Consider the following 20580-nt stretch of genomic DNA (forward strand, 5'->3'; position numbering starts at 1 on the left):
ATTGGGACACTTTTCCAATTTCTGTCTCTGGAAATGTCTTGGTCATTTATTAAGAGAACTCTTGTCTTTGGCATTAGTTCTTTTACTAATTTTGAAAAGTCTGAAGCATTTTGCACAATTGGTGCTGATGCAGATTTACTCATAACATGACTGCGAACGAGAGATTTGGCTCGGCCACCAACGCCATCTACTATCCCCTTCCCGTGAGCTGTAGCAAAATACTTCCACGCGAATGGCTTTCTGTACTTAAAGCCTAATTCTTCTAAAAACTCAGTCATGAATCTGTTTTTGAATTCTGAAGATGGGCCATCAGACCATATGACCTCATCAATGTCTGGAATAGCATCTGGTTTTGGTTCAACAATATCATCCAGTGCACTGATGAAGCAAGCAACAGTATTTTTCTCTTTATATTTTGTATCTGAACATAAGAGTATGTTTGGCAGTTGCCATTGAAAGTTGTAGCTGCAGTAAACAATGTTACACTCCCTCTACTCCATAGAGCACTCTGAACTTCACTTTGATATTCACAGCTATAGTTCCTTGCAAAATCAATTTGCATTGTACGGACTTGTGGGTTGACTTTGTCGTTAGCAAATTCATTTGCCTGAATACGTTTAGTATTCAAGTGATGAGCCATTTACTTGAAACTTTCCTGCGCTAATTCTTGCAGTTCAGCAGCACAGCAGCCCTCTTTAAGAGAGCAATGAATCCTGTTCTCACTTGACTTCTCCCATTCTCTCCACCATACATTTTGAGTGAGATCAAGTTCTGTGTTGAGCTTTACTCCAGAGCTGCATACATCACATAAACCAGTCCAACAATTAGAATTCTCATTAGAGTTGCATAGCGTTTTTTCTCAAAGAGATTTTGAATCATAGGTTAGTTTTAAACCTTGCAATTTCAAAAAGAAGTTTTCACAAGTCAGACATTTGCATTGATCAGCTGGTGTATCATGTAGGAGGAGAACATTAGCTGGCCGAAGTTTACAAAATGTAGAAAACCCCACTTCAATTTCAGTAAAGGTATCACAAAATACTGTATAAGCTTCCCTCAGACTAACAGTCAAGTAGTATTTCCTTTCTTTGGTTTTCTTTCCATTTTTCCAAATAGTCATCTCATCTTTCATTCCTGGTGCAGTGTAAACAATATCTGATTTGTTATAAAATTGAACAACCGTCTCCTGTACTTCAAGCCTAGAACTAAGTGTTTGTTTCTTTGGTGTTTCCAAATTTAAACCTATGTCTGCAACAAGTTTTGCAAGCACTGTTTCTTTTTTGAAGGAGATTTAGGTAGTGCACTACTGTTTTTTTTTAAAAGCCTTTCCAAATACCTGGGGCGAGCGATAAGTTCCACTTGAAGTTGATGGGACTGCAGTACTGGTAGTATGTTCCTTTACATTATCTGATTTTTTTCTCTTCCTGTATTTAGCCTTCCTTAACCTCTCTTTCCTTCTCAAAATTTGTAGATCAACTGTATTTTGATTTTTGCTTTTCTAGTTTACTTTTTCTCGCATTCGAAGTTTATTGCTCTCTCGCACTTTATCTGCATTTCTTATCCTGTACTGCTTAGCCCTTTCTTTGTCACTGACATTATTTATTTTACCCATGCTCTGAAAAATACAAACCAATTAAAACTACTTTTATATTATCTTAAAAAAATTAGAATATTACAGAATACCTTTGGGTTCCCTTACACGCATCAACCATCGGCAGAATTTGGTGCTGCCGGCAATTGATGCGTTATCTGCCTGTTAGAGTGCGCTCACACACCTGCCACTGAGCAATAAGTCGCTCAATCGACTTGTGCTGCTGCTAATCAGTTGTTCTTCGGGGGTGTTGCTATGTTAGCTAAGAGCCAACAAGCCATAGGACCTTTGGTGATGTCATGGGTCATGTGAGCGATTTGAGTGGCTCAAAAGGGTCATGTGCCGCTTTCAGCCAATTAAATCGCTCATGTGACCCGTGATATCGCCAGGTCCTCCAGCCTCTTAAGAGCTAAAAGCACGGAGAGTTCTGCTGTCGATTATATCTTCTTAAAAAAAATATCGCCCAACAACCCATCCCATTTATAATGAGATAAGACACACTTGTGATTTTTTGGCTCTGCGTCAATGGAGAGAAAAAAAAATCATCGGCATGTCCTATCTTTCGGCTAGAATCGCTGCCCCTGTAGCTAGCACAATTTGAACAATTTACTGAAAAATCACCAGAAAATTGTCAAAACCCAGAGATCGCATGCGATAAAGCGGTGTGAAAATCGCAATCACCTGTGTGCATTAACCCTTAGAGCGTGAGTACCTGATATCTTAATTCCACAACTCTGTAACATCGAGACAGCTGCTTGTTGCAGCCTGTAAGGGCTAAAACACACATGTATTTTCGGTTCGTCGGAAAATCGGGAGCATGTCCGAATTAAATTAATTCGTCCGAAAATACACTTTGAACTCTGTTTAACCCCATTCAAACACATGGGTTTGAATGGGGAGCTATTCTTCACAGAAATTCGCATGCATTGTTAATTAATGATGCAAAATTCTGACACACACAGGGCAGTGTACAGAATTCGTTTTAGCCCTAACCCCCTTGAAACCCATAGGTTTCAATGGTGTCCGACAGTGTGCCGAAATTCGGTCCGAATTTCTGATCGAAAATCGCAACACACTTCGCCAGTGTGTTTTAGCCCTAAGGGTGCCCTTAGTTACTTATCCACCTGAAACTTTCCTCTCTGTTCAGATTTCCTCCAAAAAAAATAGTTAATCAGTTGCAATATGGAAAATAAAGTAACAATATAACCATATAGGCAGACGACAACTGATGAAGATAAAATTTCTCATCCATCATATATGAAATGTCTCATGTAGGTAGTGTGACAACTGAAGGGAAAAAAATGTCCCGTGCATCACACACAAAATGTTCCGTGCATCACATTCACAATTAGTCATTTTTTAAGTGTATATTTAGCAATTTTTTAAAAAAAGGTTCAAGCAATATCAAGAAAAACTATCATTGCAGTCCAAGGCTGAATATGGCTGTGAAAAGCTTCTTCAAATCACAGAAGTAATGAATTAAAGCAAGTAATAAGCTTCTAGCTCATTTCTCTGAGTCTCGTGCATCACACATATTTTATGTATTTTTTAACTTTCCTTTTTTGATATAAGAATTTTTCTTTTCCTTAAAATGGAATAACCGGAAGGTGTAAAAACTAGTAAAAGTGATTAATCAGTATACATAAAATAATCTAGGATGTTATATTCATTTAATTACATGTGAATGTCCCATGCATCACGCAGAGAATCACCCAAAAACTAAAAAGTACATAATAAAGTACATAAAGGATACTGATATGCATAAAATAATACATCTGGGGCAAAAAATGCTGACATAGCAAGGTAAATAAAAAAATAGAGGTGAGGTCAGATGGGACGAGGGCAGATTCCTATGGGATGTGTTATAGTCCCATCAAACCACACCCCATAGTCAAGAGTAAAAATATTTTTTCTTTTTACATCTAAATAGTAAGGCGTAACTCCAATAATTATATTAGATGGTTAAGGAAATGGGTTAGGTTATGGTAGATCCAGTGTATGATATCATGAGATGGCTTAATGGTTCTAAATAAAAAAAAAATCAAGTTCTTTATTTAACCCTCTTGCGCTTTAGCCTGTTTTCACCTTTGTGACCAGGCCAATTTTTTCAATTCTAACCAGTGTCACTTTGAGGTAAGAACTCTGGAACACTTCAACGCATCCCAGTGATTCTGAGATTGTTTTTTCGTTGCAAATTGTACTTCTTGTTAGTGGTAGATTTAGGATATTTTTTTGCGTTTATTTGTTAAAATATACTAAATTTGATGAAAATGTAGCAATTTTAAAAATTTTAATTTTTATGCCCCTAAACCAGAGAATTAGGTCACACAAAATTTAATAAATAACATTTACCACATGTATACATTTACAACATTTATATATTTTGAAACATAATTTTTTAGTTAGGAAGTTAGAAGGGTTAAAAGTTAATCAGCAATTTCTCATTTTTCCAACAAAATTTTAAAAAAACATTTTTTTAGGTACCACATCACATTTGAAGTGACTTGGGGGGCCTATGTGACAGAAAATACCCAAATGTAACACAATTACTAAAAAACTGAAAGCCTAAAACTGCTCAAAAGCACATTCAATAAGTTTGTTAACCCTTCAGGTGCTTCACAGAAATTAAAGGGGTTGTCCAGTACTTTTAAAAATATGTCAGTGTGTTCTAATGATAAATAGAAGTTTCTTTCTAATTACCTCCTGGTGCTGTTTTTGCCTGTGAGCGGCGCTATCGGTGGCCGCTCACAGGCAGCACGTGACTCCCTGGCTGCAGCCGGCTCTGACATCCACTGACGTCACGACAAGTCCAGGCTGCAGCCGAGGGTCCCTCTTCCGCGTTCCACCGGTGGCTGCTGAGTTGTGGGCGGGGTTACCCCGCGCGTCACACCCGGCATCCACCGCGCGTCACACCCGGCATCCACCGCGCGTCACACCCGGCATCCACCGCGCGTCACACCCGGCATCCACCGCGCGTCACACCCGGCATCCACCGCGCATCACACCCGGCATCCACCGCATGCTCTCCCTGTCCTCATTCATTGGGAAAGCGCATGGTGGATGCTGGGTGTGATGCGGGGAATAACCCCGCCCACAACCCAGCAGCCACCACGGGGACCCCAGCGCTGAGTCACGCCTCACTTGACGTGATGTCAGCGGGGGGGTCACGTGCTGTCTGAGCGGCCACCGATAGCGCCGCTCACAGGCAGAAACAGCACAAGGAGGTAATTAGAAATAAGCTTCTATTTATCATTAAAACACATTAGCATACTTTTAAAAGTACTGGACAACCCTTTTAAGGCAGTAAGGAAGGAAAAGATGAGCATTTTCAAACAAAAATGTTATTTTAGCCCCAAATTTTTCATTTTCACAAGGGTAAGGGGAGAAAATGCACCATACAATTTGTTGTGACATCCTGATTATGCCAATACTCCACATGTGGTGGAAAACTACTGTTTGGGCGTACAGCAGGGCTCGAAAGGGAAGGAGCACGATTTGACTTTTGGAATGCAAAATTGGCTAGAATGGATAGCAGAGGCCATGTCGCATTTAGAGAGCCCCTGATGTGCCTAAACAGTGTGGAAACCCTCCAGAAATAACCACCCATTTTGGAATCTAGACCCCTCATGGAATTTATCTAGAGGTGTGGTGTGCACCTTGAACCCCCAGGGGCTTCACAGGATTTTATAATGTTGAGCAGTAAAAATTAAAAAACAAATTTTTCAAAACAAAAATGTAGTTTTAGCAACAAATGTTTTGTTTTCAGGGGTAGCAAGAACAAATGGACCCCAAAATTTATTGTGTAATTTCTACTGAATATGCCGATACCCCATATGTGGTGGAAAACTACTGTTTGGGTGCATGGCAGGGCTCGGAAGGGAAGTAGCACCGTTTGACTTTTGTAACGCAAATTTCACTGGAATCGATAATGGACACCATGTTGTGTTTGCAGAGCCCCTGTTGTGCCCAAACAGTGGAAACCCCCCACAAGTGACCCCATTTTCGAAACCACCAATCCATCTGCTGGTGTGATGACTGTGAAGAATGGCACCAGAGAGATCATGCAGAAACCCTCCGCTGCCACCACCTGTGAAAAACCCGCACCTCTCCACCCTGCCTGATGGCACTATTCCTTCAGAGAGATCATGTGGTATGGTGTCCTCACTTGCACCAACGTGATGTGCCACGACACCTGGGGATAGGTAAGGTCAGCTTGGCACAGTTTTACACAGACAACCCCTGTCCACACAGGTACAGAAAGTGAGAGTATATGGCCCATGCAGTCGCTAATGTGGCATCACACTCGCTCAGCTCACAACCCTCACAGGTTGAGAGACTCCTTTCACTAGCACCAGTGAAACAGCACCTGGTCAGGCAGTAAGACTGCCACTAGTTCCTCGTTTGGTAAAAGAGCAGCCCAAGATTAAATTATATATTTAATTGCTCTAAGGACACACTAGACAAAAAACTACATACACAATGGTTATACATATACAATGGTCAGATATGCAAATGCATATAGTGGAAGTACAAAGTATGCAGTAGATAAGTCAGTTACCAGTCAGATGAACGGCCTGGCTTGTGAGGGAGGGAGGGGCTGCCACATGGGAGACTTGGGGTCCCCTCTGTTCCTCGACTTCTCCCCACACGATATGTGGTTGTGATTGCCCCCAAAAAAGCAATAGGTCATGCTTTACATGAACGTTTAACCCTTTGGGGTCACTCCCCTCCTGCCCCCAGGACTGGACCTAAATCTACGCTTTGAGACCAAACACGGCTTCACTACCTGGCTCCTACTAGCCATTCTAGGTATCTCCCCTCCCCAGGGTGCTATAACGGGTCAAGACCCAGGCGGACGTTCTCCATGTTATGGAGATCTCGGAAATATACAGGATGTACGGCTAGGACGTATATTATCTCTATAACTCCTTATGGAATTATGTTTCTTGAATGTTCTAGAAGATTTCTTTGGCAGCTTCAGCATGACTATATTGCAAGCAAGCCTTTGTCCTGCTCTGAGCTGGCTCAAGGTGTGAGATCTGTCACTCTTAGCCTTTTGAGGCTTGACCACCTGCTGAGCTAGGTTTTCTGTCCCTGCTGCACTAAGAAAGTTTTTTTTTAATCCCCTGCCAAACAGGATACCAATGATTGGCATAAAATGATATCACCAATATTCTTCACAATGACCATCTTGATACCACAGGTATCTGACAATTTTAAAATATTGTGACGTGAAAATGAAATATTACGTTTTTTTCATGAAAAAGTTGATTTAGCCCCCTAAAATTTCTCATTTTCACAAGGGTAAAAAAAGAAACTGGACCCCAGTCGATTGTCCAATATCTTCTGAGTACGCCAATGCCCCATATATGGTTGGAAACTACATTTCAGCCACAGTGCAAAGCTCAGAAGGGAAGGAGCGCCATATTAGAGAGCAGATTTTGCTGCAATCGTTTGTAAGTGACACATTGTCACATTGGCAGAGCCCCTGAGGTGCCAGAACAGCAGAACCTCCCATAAATGACCCAATTTTACAACGTATTTCGCTGAATGAATTCATCCAGTGGTTCAGTGAGCTTACTAACACCACAGCTGTTTAATAGAATTTTATACCATTGAGTGGTGTAAAAAAAGTAATTACATTTTTACCACAAAAATGTTGTTTAACCACAGATTTTCAATTTTTACATGGGAAAATAGATAAAAGTGGCCCCTTAATTTGTTAATGTATCCGTGCAGTGCTATTTGGCAACACAGCAGGAATGAGGAAGGAAGGAGTGCTATTTGACTATTAAAGCACAGATTTTCTTAGGATAGTCTGTGGACTTTATTTGCAGAGCCGCTAAGTACCGGAACAGCAGAATCCCCCATGAAGCGACTCCTTTTTGGAAATGACACTCCTCTGGGAATTCATCTATGGGTGTATTGACCATTTTCACTCCATGGATGATTTCCAGAAACAAATACGCCGTGGATGTTTAAGAGCAAAAATTGCAAATATGCCTTTGTAGTGCCTAATATATTGTGGCCAGCTTGTGTTTCTGGAGACATCCACCCCGGAAATTGTTAAGTGAGCTCTACACGAATGTGTCATTCACTAAATAGTGAATGACACAATGGAATAAATTAATCCAGTATAAAAACGTGTTTCCGTGTGGAAGATTTTAAAGCAGCATAATAAGGCTGGTAATGATGGGCAGCGTGGGCCATAATAGCGGGTATCACACCTCATTCCTCTTTTGTTGCATACACAACATCTTCTCCGGGGGTTCTTTCTTGTTTCTGTTGCTGGAATGAGTGCAATATAATGTCGTTCAGAGAGTCTTTTGACATCTTCAGATTCTAATGAATGAGTGGGACCAACATTAGCAAAAACACTTTTCCTGATAATCAAGGAAAGTATATGAATTTCCTGTTTTTTTGTATAACACAAAAGAATTATATGTGGCTACCTGAAACAAATAAATGGCAAACTTTTTTTTTACCAGGTACATGATTTTCTTGATACCTGGTATGGCTGTAGAACCTGGTTTGCAAGGTCCACACACCCCATGTATTTGTTGTAATCAATGGCTGACACAGATTTTTGCTTTGGAGTAGTGGATCCTAGTTCTAAAATAGCCCTTGTGGCATCTGTGTGGTTCGAGCTGAGGATAAAAATATCTTTCTTATACTTCTACTTGAGGGCAAGCTGCTCTCCATTGCTTACAGCTCCTGACTGCCCTTTTTGGAACTTTTCATTGACCAATGATTGTGGAAACCCCTCACGGTATTTACGAATGGTACCATAAGCCCCTATGTTGAGTTCAATCAGGCTTTTAAATAGGGGTATATAAACCTATAGCGAAAATGAAGGAGCATACGATCACAGATTATAAAACACATTTTATTAGGATATTATAAAAGGTAATAAATAATGTACAATGTATTTATAAGCATAAGAGATAAAAAGTCATAATATATGCTTGTTAGGATGAGTGCTTCTGCTGTATGGTTTTGGGTATTGTGTCCCATCATGATTATATATGATCACCGCAATGTGGATCAATATACACATATTACTACATCCACACTGAACAATAGGTAATTATGTAGTTCTGAAAGTGAAATGGAATGACTACCACGCCAGTGTACCGAGGTCAGGAGAAACAAGATAATTGGATGATTTATAAAAAAATCTATCTATTTGCTTTATTACAGGTTAAAATTCATAACACATAAAATACAAGGAGTATAAATCCGAAAGTCTTGATTGTTAAGGATATGGGGTAAGGATATTGCTGAAGGCCCGGGTTCACTTTTTTGTGTGTGATATAGAGGGGAGGCTAAGGCCTTCTGAGGGATCCAGAGCTTGTAGGTACCTATAGGGAATTTATAGAAATTTTTTAGTTTACCACTTTAGGTGTCTTATAGGTAACCTAGATTGAAAGTGGACCGTCTGTACCTGAGGCAGTAGTAGGTGGTATACGTGTTCTACTTGGAGTTTTAGTAGGCGTCTCTGGTCAGATGCAGTCATACCAACTAAAAGAAAAAGGCTCCTTGGTTGAGGGGCACTGTTGACTGCTTATTTTTACTTTTAGGATGATTGGGTAATTGCATGATTAGTAGGCTTTGAGTTGGGTCTTTGATTTTTGATCTTTGGTTTTTTGATCCAGTTGTTCTGGGGAGCCAGGTATGTTTAGACAGCTGAAGAAGTAGTTCCCTGTGGAAACTAAAGTAATAATTGTTAGGAGTCAAGTAGAGGAGGGTTGTTGTAGCCTTGATTGACTCATTTGATTTTAAGGCATATGTAGATAAATTGAATTTAAAATGGAGATAGTGATTGCAAAAAATTACAAAGTATTATACATGCAAATAAAACGATAAGAACCAAGTACATTACCAGTGAGAGCACTGGCGAGTAGGTAGGTATATTTCTGTTGTTATCTGGCTCTGCCGTATGGCTTGTCCCGTAATAGGTACGGATAATTTTGTTAATGATATCCCCCAAAAAACAGTGCTATCCTGTGGAAACTTAAGATAAAATTGATTAGTATTAGTTTTATTGTCCACTAGTAGACAATTACCCTAGCGATATATATCAATTACCACTGGTTGGATGGAGTGGTGGATTTTGGTGTTGCAAAGAGGGCTTGGAGTAAATATGCTGGTTTGGCTGCTTGGAACTTAGACTGGACAACAAGTCCTTTAGTATATGTCCAGGGAGCCTAATGGCTCTGTTCTGTGTGTCACAGATAAAGGCAGGGTGTAAGTAGTTCCTTTGCAGGAGACTGCCTTGCAAACGTTGGTGATACAGTGTGGTACCTTTAAGTAGACTTTGTTCTGTGGTGCTGCAGCTGCCGTCCTGGTCCAGTTCAGAGATGTGGTACTGGCAGAGCAGGGCAGGAGCTGGTGTGTGGTCACGGCCGTGGGCTCCTACATCAGCTTGCAGTGTCTGGAGGCGCGTTGATGGAGCAGCATCTTGTGTAATAGGACCTGCATAGCGTCAGGTCCTGGTCGGTCACGTGACTTGGATAGAGGACGGAGAGCAGGGAGGACCAATATTTCTACGCGTATCGGATACTGCATTATCCTTTGTCAGGGATGGTCCTTAGTTCCTCTGCACTCCTTATATACACATCCTGAGTAGTGGGTGATAATTGTTATTTCATTTATTAAAGGCAAAGAGCTCTATTCCACTGTTGAGACCCTTTAGTCTCAAGGAATCTAGCTTAAAGATCCACTTAGTTTCAGCTTTTGACATTTGCTTAATGAAATCCCCATGCCTCCAATGTTTTTGAATAATATGTATGCCTGTAATCTCAATCCCCTTTATTGAGCCATTATGTTTGTCCTTGAAATGTTTAGACAGGGGGTGTCCTTCGAATTTATTTTTAATATTTTAATATTTCTTTTTTTTTTTTAAACAAACATTTTTATTAACGGTTTTAACATTTGGATAAAGCATGAGTAAAAAGATTTCACATCAAAGCTTTACATGAATACTCAAAGATAGAAAATCCCCCCCACCCTTCTCCCCTCCCAATATACAGCAATTTATGTAATGCATAACGTCCTCCAAACCTGAAATAAAACTCTCATCTACCCAAGCAACTCTGTTTCGTTTTCAATTTTGTCCACCCTATTGTCTATGTTACATGGTTACAAGTGTCCCGAAACCACCTAGCTAGACCTTCAAGATCCCCAAAGTGCCTTGAATGTCGTTTAATAAGTACCACTCGGAATGAGCAAATGGCTTAGCCACACCCACAATTTCCTCTTGTGAGCATTTCCTTTCTAGTAATTGTCTCCACTTTTCAAAGAATTTCCCGGTCAGTTCGGTCTTATGCCTTTCTGCCTCCAATTTTTCTAAAAGCATCAGCTGTTTTAGGTTGGACACCACTTCCTTCACGGAGGGAGCCTTCTCCGATATCCAATTTCGTAGAATGCATTTTTTTTGCCAAGATCATGATACTGTGTATTAGGGTATGTTTGCGTCCCCGTTGACCTATATCCTCCCCTTCAAACCCTTCTCCGATGTAATGAAAAATCCAGAAGTATGGATCTAATGCCCAATTCCCCCCCAGATCCTCTTAACCAGACTCCTAATACTCTTCCAAAAAATTTGAATTGTTTTACATCTCCATAACCCGTGAAACATGTCAGTATTATCTTCTTGACATTTCGGGCAGGGCCTCCATCGGATTGCACCCTCCCCCCGAATCGGGACATTGAACCCATAAATGGCCCTATGAATGATCCTAAATTGGGTATCTCGCCATGCCTCATTAATCATGTTTTTTTTCATTGTTGCCCATCCTTGTAGGATCTTATCAGCTATGTCCGGGTCATTAAGCTGTTTCGCCCAGCCCTTGAAAATTGTTTGCTCACCTGTTGGGGATAGAGTTTCTCTCAACGCGCCGTATATTCTTGATACATTCAGAGCATACAGATCACCCTCTACTAATTTGTCTATAACATTTTTACATAACTCCCTCTCAATCAAACACAAATCTTTCATAATCCAGCCTTTAAGCTGTGAGTATTGTATACTTTGAAAGGGGCTGAGATTAAATCGTTCCACCACTTCCTTCTCAGTCATCCATCTCTTTTCTGCCACATGCATAATATCTTTCATCCGTTTCACCCCTTTTTCCTTCCATTCCGAGTTCATTTTCTTTTCCCAGCTTAAAATTCGGATATGCCCAAGGTTCCAAGTATTTAGACACTTTCCACGAAAGCCCCATCTTTTTCCGTACCTCTTTCCAAGTTAACAGCGTGTCGCAACATATTATGGAGTTTCTAATTTTCAGGCTAATACATGACATAGGGGAATAGCAGTGAGGCCAGGGCCCAAGGACTACAAAATTTGCCCTCTAGTTTAATATCCGAATGTCTCTCCGATCCCCTAAGCCAATCTATTACGTGTCTGGTGAGGCCAGCTAAATTGTATGCTCTGACATTAGGAGTGTTTAGTCCTCCCCGCTCAGGAGCTTGCATTAGAGTGTTTAAACTAATCCTAACTTTTTTTCCCTTCCACAAGAAAGATGTGAATGCTTTATGTAATCTACGAATATCTTTGCGTTTAAGCAGTAAAGGAATTGTCTGTAAGGGGTATAGAAATTTTGGAAAGCACATCATTTTAATTGAGTGATTTCTTGCTAACAAGGGTAGCGGCAGACCACTCCAGCCCCGCAATTGCTTCTCCATTTTGGATATTAGAGGCGAATAGTTTAGGTTGTATACTGTATCTGCAGTGCGGCCCAGATGAACCCCTAGATATTTAATAGGTGTTTTCGCTATTGAAATCCCACACATGTCGGCTCGCCTCTCCTTTTTCCCTTCATCATTAAGTAGTAGAATTTCGCATTTCTTTTTATTAATTTTAAAACCTGCAAAATCTCCAAATTTCTCTATCAAAGATAGCGTATTCCCTAGATCTTTTCTTGGATCTTTCATGAATAAGATAATATCGTCGGCAAACAGTGCCGTCTTTATCTCCCTACCCCCTATCGGTATACCTTCAAAACTGTCCCCACCATTTAGAACTCTCGATAGCAGTTCTATAGCCAGGTTGAATAGCAGAGGCGATAGCGGGCATCCCTGACGCGTCCCTTTCTTCAGAGGGAAGATGTCCGATAGAAACCCCGGTGTATATATTCTCGCCTGGGGGTTGGAGTAGAGACCCTGAATAAAGGTGCGCATTGCACCTCTCAAACCTATTCCATCCAGTACCTGTTCCAGCCATGGCCACTGTATGTTGTCAAATGCTTTTTCAGCATCTAGTGTGACCATGGCTGGAAGGCCCCCTATCTGTCCCCCTCTCACCACATCCATAATCAACATGGCCTTCCTAATATTCATTACGGCGGACCGTCCCTTCACGAAACCGACTTGGTGGGGCGTAATTATTCTAGGCAAAACCACTGCTAACTGATCAGCCATGATCTTTGACAGCATTTTTAGGTCTTGATTAATAAGCAATATCGGTCGGTAATTGGAGGGATCACCTAAGTCTTTTGGCATTTTTTGGCAGTAATTTGATGTAGGCCAAATTGGCATACTGAGGTGACTCCTCTCCTCTCACTATTGCATTAAACCAAGCTGTCAGCACCGGCAATACTTGTTCTCCTAGGGCCTTATAAATTTCTCCTACAAACCCGACAGGTCCCGGGGCCTTGCCATTTCTCAATCCCCCAATCACCGTCTTAACCTCTTCCACCGAGATGTCTGCATTCAAAAGCTCTTGTTCCTGTTCAGTAAAACTTTGCATGTGAGTCTTCTTTAACCATTCCCGTCCCCCTCCCCCTTTCTCTTGTTTTGTATCATATAGATTTGTATAGTAATCGTCCAGAATCTTGCTTATTTCCCCAGGATCCGAGGTGGTGCCTCCTGTTCTCTTATTCAGGCTAGGGATTAATGTCAGGGGTCTACGTCCCCTTGCCAAATTAGCTAGCATTTTCCCTGCCTTGCCACTGAACCTATTTAGATCTACCTCTTGTTGTGCTCGTGTCATTTGTTCTTTTCTCTCCGCCCAAAGCTCAAACTCTTTTTTTTTGCTTTTATCCATCTCTCTCTTGTCAGGGTGGAGTGGTCCGCCAAAAATGCTGTGTATGCTTCCCTCAAAAGTCCGCTGGTCTTAGTATATTGCTCAATTGTTCTTCTTTTGAACGTGGATGCATATCCCTCTAGGCGCCCTCTCAAAACTGCTTTATTTGTTTCCCAGTATAGTTGGACATTTAATTCATGTTCTCTGTTAGTTTCTGCAAACTCCTCCCACCATTCCTTCAGTATCCTGTGAAAATTCTCCTCTCTAAGTAAAAACGTCGGAAACCGCCACAAGATGTCTGTCCCTCTTTGACATCTATCCTGTATCTTAATGCTGATTGGACTGTGGTCAGATATCACAAGGTCTTCAAATCACACTTTCATATGCTCTAGGAATCAGGGAGTCACTCAACCAGATTTGGTCGATACGCGACCAACTGTCATGTGGATGTGAGTAGTGGGTAAATTCCCGCTCACTTGGAGGTTGTAACCTCCAGACGTCTTTTAAACCCGAACCCTCCCATGACATGTCCTTATGTCCGTTATTCTCCCTTATCATTAGTCTTTCCTGGTTTTTGTTTCCTGTCTTCCCTGTGGTTAGGTACCCCATTAAAGTCCCCTCCGACTATTATGTGTGTTTCATTATCTTTAGCAATGTTTGTTTCTAATTGTCTAAAAAATTCCTCTTGTTTTGTGTTAGGTGCATATACGTTATGTATGCTCAGAGTACCCGATGGCCCTGTGATCACTAAATGTTGCCACCTTGCCTCCGAGTCATCTTCTTGTAGAATAAGAGAATGATTAAAGTGCTTGCTCATAAGTATCAATGTGCCGTCTTTCCTCCCCTGTGCCAGAGATCCATATATTGAACCCACCCATGTTTTCTGCATCATTGAAAAAGCCTTCTCTCCCCAAGTGTGATTCCTGCAGTAAGTCTATGTTTGTCTTTAGTCTCTTCAAGTGTCTTAGGACCATTGCTCTCTTTCCCGGGGACATGAGTCCTTTAACGTTCAATGATACGATCTTAACCATAGTCTAGTGGTATGTTGTTCTTATCCTGAAACTTCTACGAGAGTTTTACAAACCTAATGTCTGATCTTTGGTTGGTGATGTAGCTGCAATTTATCCCTCCCTCCCCTCCCCCAAATATATCCACAACTTCCCCATAAACATAGTTATAATATTTTACATATCTTTTTGTGATTTCCATCATTCTGGCCACACTACTTGCATCCCATAACACCTTCATTCTTATTCTTGTATCTTTCCCGAACTCTACCCTTTTCAGCTCCCTCCTCTTCCTCCCCCCTCCCAATCTCTTAAATTTTTAACTTCAGAAAGAAAAGGTAATACGACCTTTCTCGAGATTTGTCCAGCGAAGAGCAACTTATCATGGTAAATAATATATATAAAAAAAAAAAGAAAAAAGGGAGAAGAGAAACATATATATATATTTCGTCCAGATCTCTCCTGCTGTTGAAGCTTAGTCAACACGTAGGAATTTCTTTATCTTTCCCGAGTCTTTTTCAGGGACCTTTATTTGATGTCTTGCGAGCTCCAACTGGTGATCTTTGCTCCCCAGGCCTGTCTCAGTCTGCACCTCTCTCGGCCTGTGATCTGTTCCTTGACTCTCTTGGGCTGACGTCACTCCCTCTTCTCGGTGTTTCCCCGATTTTCTCTCTCTGATAGGTATAATCTTTCTGCTTCTATGTGGTCCTTGTAGAACTTGAAGGTACCATCTGGACTCTTCATCTTCAGAGTAGTGGCGTACAGAAGTTGAAAAGGTATCTTTTTATGCTATAGGGCCGTGCACACATTGCTAAATGCCTTTCTCTTCTTCGTCACCTCTGCCGAGTAGTCTCCAAAGACCAAAATCTTGTGTCCATTAATTTGTAGTGTGCGGCGCCTTTCTCTTCCTTGTGCTTATAATCCAGGTACTTGGCAATGGCCTGTCTGGGTCTTGGATGTGATACTTGTCTCTTATCAGAGTTGATATTGCCTCTTATTCCCTCTTGATCTCTCAGGGGGCCCACACGGTGTGCTCTCTCTACTCGACAGTTATGTTTGATACCTAGTGCCTGGGGTAGCTCGACCTCGAAAATGTTGTCTAGCTGCCACGCCGTTACTGATTCTGGGAGACCCACAATTCTTAAATTGCTCCTCCTGGAGCGGTTTTCCAGGTCATCCAACTTGGTTCTGAGTGTGTCAGAGCCCTTATTTGATTTAACATGGATGTTATTACATCCTCTGAGTCTGCTATTCGCTGCTCAGCCTCTTGCATCCTATTGTCCTGCATCTCAAATCTATATTGCTGAGGTTATGACCTGTTTAATGTCCTGTGATATACGTGATGCGACTTCGCTGGCCAATTTCTCATAGTCTATGATGCACTCATGGGGTTTGTTCCCAATGTTGGCCTTGTGGCTAGTGCCTCTGCGTTTCCCTTTGGGCTCAGAACTGATCATTCTATGCTCTGTACCTCCTTCAGCCCAGGCTGATAAGGCTGAATTAGTAGTGCACTGGCTGCGTTCTCCCTGCCAGGCATTCTCTGCATGAGGAGTTTGCTCCTCCCCCCTCTCTGCACTAAAGGCCACATCGTTATCTCCCTCATAATCTTCCATGGTATCCTCTGTTAGGCTGTCTCCTGCTGTTATATAGGCCTCCTGTGTTGCATCCAGGACTTTCTATTTAATTCCTCTCTGCCTCTCTTGCCTGCTGTCTGCCTCTCCCCCTTCCTGTCGTGCTCCTCTCTGTTCTCCGGCAGCATCTCTCCTACGGGGGCGGGGAGTCTTCTCCACCGGCGCCATGACACTCTCCTGGTGGAGCAATTAATCTCCATGGTTCCCGGGTCCCTCTCCAGTCCCCGCGCTCCGCAGCAGGTACCTGTCCATGCCGGTCACTTCCCCCTCTGCTCCTGTGGGTATTCTGGACCTCGGGCAGGCTCGGCGGCTCTGGATTAGTCCCTTTAATGGCGGGGTTTGCCGGAGCTGATCTCCTACACCACTGCAGCCGCCAGCGCAGGAACCGGAAGTTTAATATTTCTAATATGCTCACCTAGTCTTTTGTTAAGGGGTCGTATGGTCCGACCTACATATAGTTTGTTGCATGGGCATTTTAGCCCATATATTACCCCTTTGCTAGTGCAGGTGACATAGTCCTTTATGGGGAATTCAAAGTTCCAATGTGTAATATGGCTATGTTTTTTTGTGCAAAGAGTTTTGCATATTTTGTACACTCTACATGGAAAAAAGCCCACATTGCCGGAAAAGCGGGTAGCACTTGGATTTTTTATAGTGGGGGCTACCTTATTGCCAATATTGTTAGCTTTCCTAAAGATGAATTTAGGGAAGGGGGTATTAAATCCCCTATAGTTTTGTCATCTTTTAGAATATTCCAATGTTTATTGATAATGGTTTTAAGGATATTGGTATTGGAATTATAGGTGGTTATTATATAGTTCTGATGTAATCACAAATTAGTGGTAGATCACAATGTAGACAGCTAAACTGTCACATATAAATGGCATTGATGAATACAAAACTATATGTCAGTAACAATGGCAAAGACTAATAGCAGATCAGGATGAAAACAAAAATTGGCACATAAATGGCATAGGTAGACCATATATTATCATAGAAGGATTAAAGATCTGATCCATTACCTGTTGCCATGATGCAGGGGATGTATACACTGCTGCCCCACACTTCAACGCGCTTTTCATTGCCTCTGTAGTTTCGGCAGCCGGTTTTAAATAGTGGTATGCTGGTGTAGTACTTGTCTACATGCAAATTATAGCCTTTTTGTAAAAATTTGACTTATCAGCTACCAATTTTTCCAGATGTTCCCAGATAAATAGGACATCCCGATTTAGTTGGCTATCTTTCCCCTCATAAATGCGAAAAGCTGATGTGTATCCTGTTGAACTCTCATACATTTTATAGAGTTTTATTCCGAACCGTGCCGTTAGATGGAATAAATTGGTTAAGGTGCAGTCTTCCTTTGAATTTTTGCAAGGTACTCATCAATAGAAATGTTTTGCATTATGTGGTAGAGTCTAAAGAATTTTTCCGTCAGCTCTTTGATGTTGGGTCTGATTTTATATAGTCTGTCATATTCTGGGGCATTTGTGGGCAGGCATTGACAATTGTCATTAAAATGCCAAAATCTCATAAGCTTTTCATAGCGGGTCCTTGGAAGAATGACAGAAAACATAAGGGTGGCTTGAGCAGGGCGGTTGGACTAGTAAGACCGAATGCTCGTTTTTTTTTAACAAGCCCCATGGCAAATGTATGCCCTAAAAAATGTTTCATTTCAGGAAGATTAGTTGCCGTCCGTAAATTTGACCTACCATAATAGGATTGTGGATTCTGACTAATAAATTGAGAAGCATATAAATGTGTTTGGAGGACAATATGCTCTAACAATCTTTCTGTCATCAACAAATTTAAAAAGTTAACTGGTTCAAAATATTCCACCTCCACATTTTTTCCAATTCAAGATTTTATTGAAAAACTTTTCAAAACATTACATAGAAGTGTCATAAATCATAACATAGTAAGCACAACAGTCAGTAAAATGACTCATTAAACAAATAAACTAGACATAAGACAGGAACGAGAGGCAATCGGGGAGAAACTTGCAAGAAATCATATGATGGACACCAGCTCCTATAGGGGAAGGGCCTTAAAAGACTATGTGGCAGGCAGGGCTGACAGGAAGCTTCCCTGAGATAGATCTATAAAGGGGGATGCCAAAAACGAGTCCCAATGGAACCACTTGCATGCCAATTCAACTTTTTCTTCACGGATGAGAGCAATCAGCGACTCCATGCGTTGGGTGGCTGCTACTTCCAAAAACCACTCTTCCATGGTTGGGGCATTGGGTGATTTCCAGTGATGGGGAATTATTGCTTTAGCTGCTTGGAGTAAATGTCTCAGAAGCGATTTTTTAAATCTGGAGCTTGGCATAGAAAACATGAACAATAGGACTGCTCCTGGTCTCCTAGTTATTTCCACACCTGTAACCTCTGTGATAACCTTTAATACCCCCCACAAGAATGGAGCAAGTGTAGAGCAAGACCACCAGATGTGGGTCATTGTACCTTCTTGCAATTCACATCGCAAGCATAAGTTGGAAACACCCGGAAACCACCCATGCAGTACCACAGGGACCCAATACCATCTGGAGATGATTTTGTAGTTTGTCTCCTGGGCTTTGGTAGCGATGTGAGACTTGTGGGAGAGATGAAAACATCTCTATTGTTCGATTGGGATTTTTAATTGCAGCTCAGTCTCCCAGGTTCTGATTTTTGATGTTTATAGATGTTTGTATAAGACCGGTACAGCGTGGTCAATCCTTGATGGAGAAGTACATCGTTTTTCAAAGGGGGATAGGGGGCGAGTAATCTTAAAGTTTACCTTAAGGGAACTGATAAAATGTTTAAGCTGGGCGTATTCAAAGTGCTGGCGAGCCGTGGAAATCTTATCCTGCAAAATGACCGAGATAGGAAGCCTCGTGGAGCTATTTGGTATACGCGAAGAGGTGATTTTGCAGCGCTATTTAGAAATATATGAGAAGAGCCTGGCGGAAATCTTGGGTTACCTGTGATGGGGGTCAGAGGGCCTAGGCTGGCTATTAAGGGGTTTTTGATGTTGAACGAAAATATGGCTTTAAGGGTATTGCACACACTAAATGACAAGGGAACGGTTTTAAACTGAGTGGTAAGGGGCCAGATCCATTGTAAGGAAGGAATGGAAAGTGGGCAAATGTCTTGGGCAATTGTAACCCAAAGTTTATAGGAGGAATTATGAACCATGTCAAGAACCCGAGAGTGGGCTGCCGCCAGGTAGTATCTACGGAAATCCGGCATTCCTATTCCTCCCGCATCTTTAGGCCTGGTTAGGATGTTAGACTTAATTCTAGGGCGACCCGGAGACCCGACAAAATTGTTCAGACTACGTTGGAGTTTATGCCAGAAGGGAGCAGAAATGTGTATGGGAATGGTCTGGAGCAAGTATAGCAATCTAGGAAGAATCGTCGTTTTGATAATATTGACCTTTCCGAACCATGAACATTTTTTATGGATCCATTTAGCTAAATCTCCATTCAGTCTGGACAAGAAGGTTTGGAAGTTTACCAAGAATAGTCTGGAGAGGTCAGAAAAGATACGTACACCTAGATAGTTAATAGATCTATCGGAAGGCCATTTAAAGGGAAAATTGTCTCTTAGGTTTTTGACGGTTTGCGGCGGCAAAGTTATATTTAGGGCCTCAGATTTGTCCGCGTTTATTTTGAAATTTGACCACTTTCAAGATTGATTTAGCTCTAATATTAATGAGGGAAGAAATATATGTGGATTAGAGAGGTATATTAGTAAGTCGTCAGCGAAAGCAGAACATTTATATTCTTTTTTTTTATCGTTATCCCCTTGATGTCAAGGTTCTCCTGAATAGCTCCTGCCAGACTTTCCATTACAAGTACATACAAAAAGGATGATAGAGGGCAGCCTTGCCGCATGCCATTTTTAATTGAAAGCTCTCCAGAGAGTGTTCCGTTGATTTTAAGTTTTTCGGATGTAGTTTGGTATAGCACATTTATTTTAGATTTAAGGGAAGGGCCCAGGCCAATGAAATCCAAAGGTTGGTTAATGAATTGCCATGAGACCCTGTCAAAGGTCTTTTCGGCATCTACGGATAAAATCATTACAGGTTTTTTATGGGAAGTGGCAAAGTTGATGATGTCTATGGTTTTGATAGTGTTATCTCGTGCTTCCCTACCAGGGACAAAACCGACCTGGTCAAGGTGAATGAGTTTCTGGAGAAATGGGTTTAGCCTATTTACTATTAGTTTAACAAATAGTATTATATCTACATTGAGCAACGAGATTGGGCAATAACTGGCACTCAAGTAGGGGTCCTTCCCAGCTTTTGGAATTATTGTAACATGTGCAGAGGTTGCTTGTGGAG

Source organism: Phyllobates terribilis, unplaced genomic scaffold (genome assembly GCF_046119375.1).
Source record: "Phyllobates terribilis strain yellow unplaced genomic scaffold, ASM4611937v1 Scaffold_3__8_contigs__length_932513732, whole genome shotgun sequence".
NCBI classification, from domain to species: domain Eukaryota; kingdom Metazoa; phylum Chordata; class Amphibia; order Anura; family Dendrobatidae; genus Phyllobates; species Phyllobates terribilis.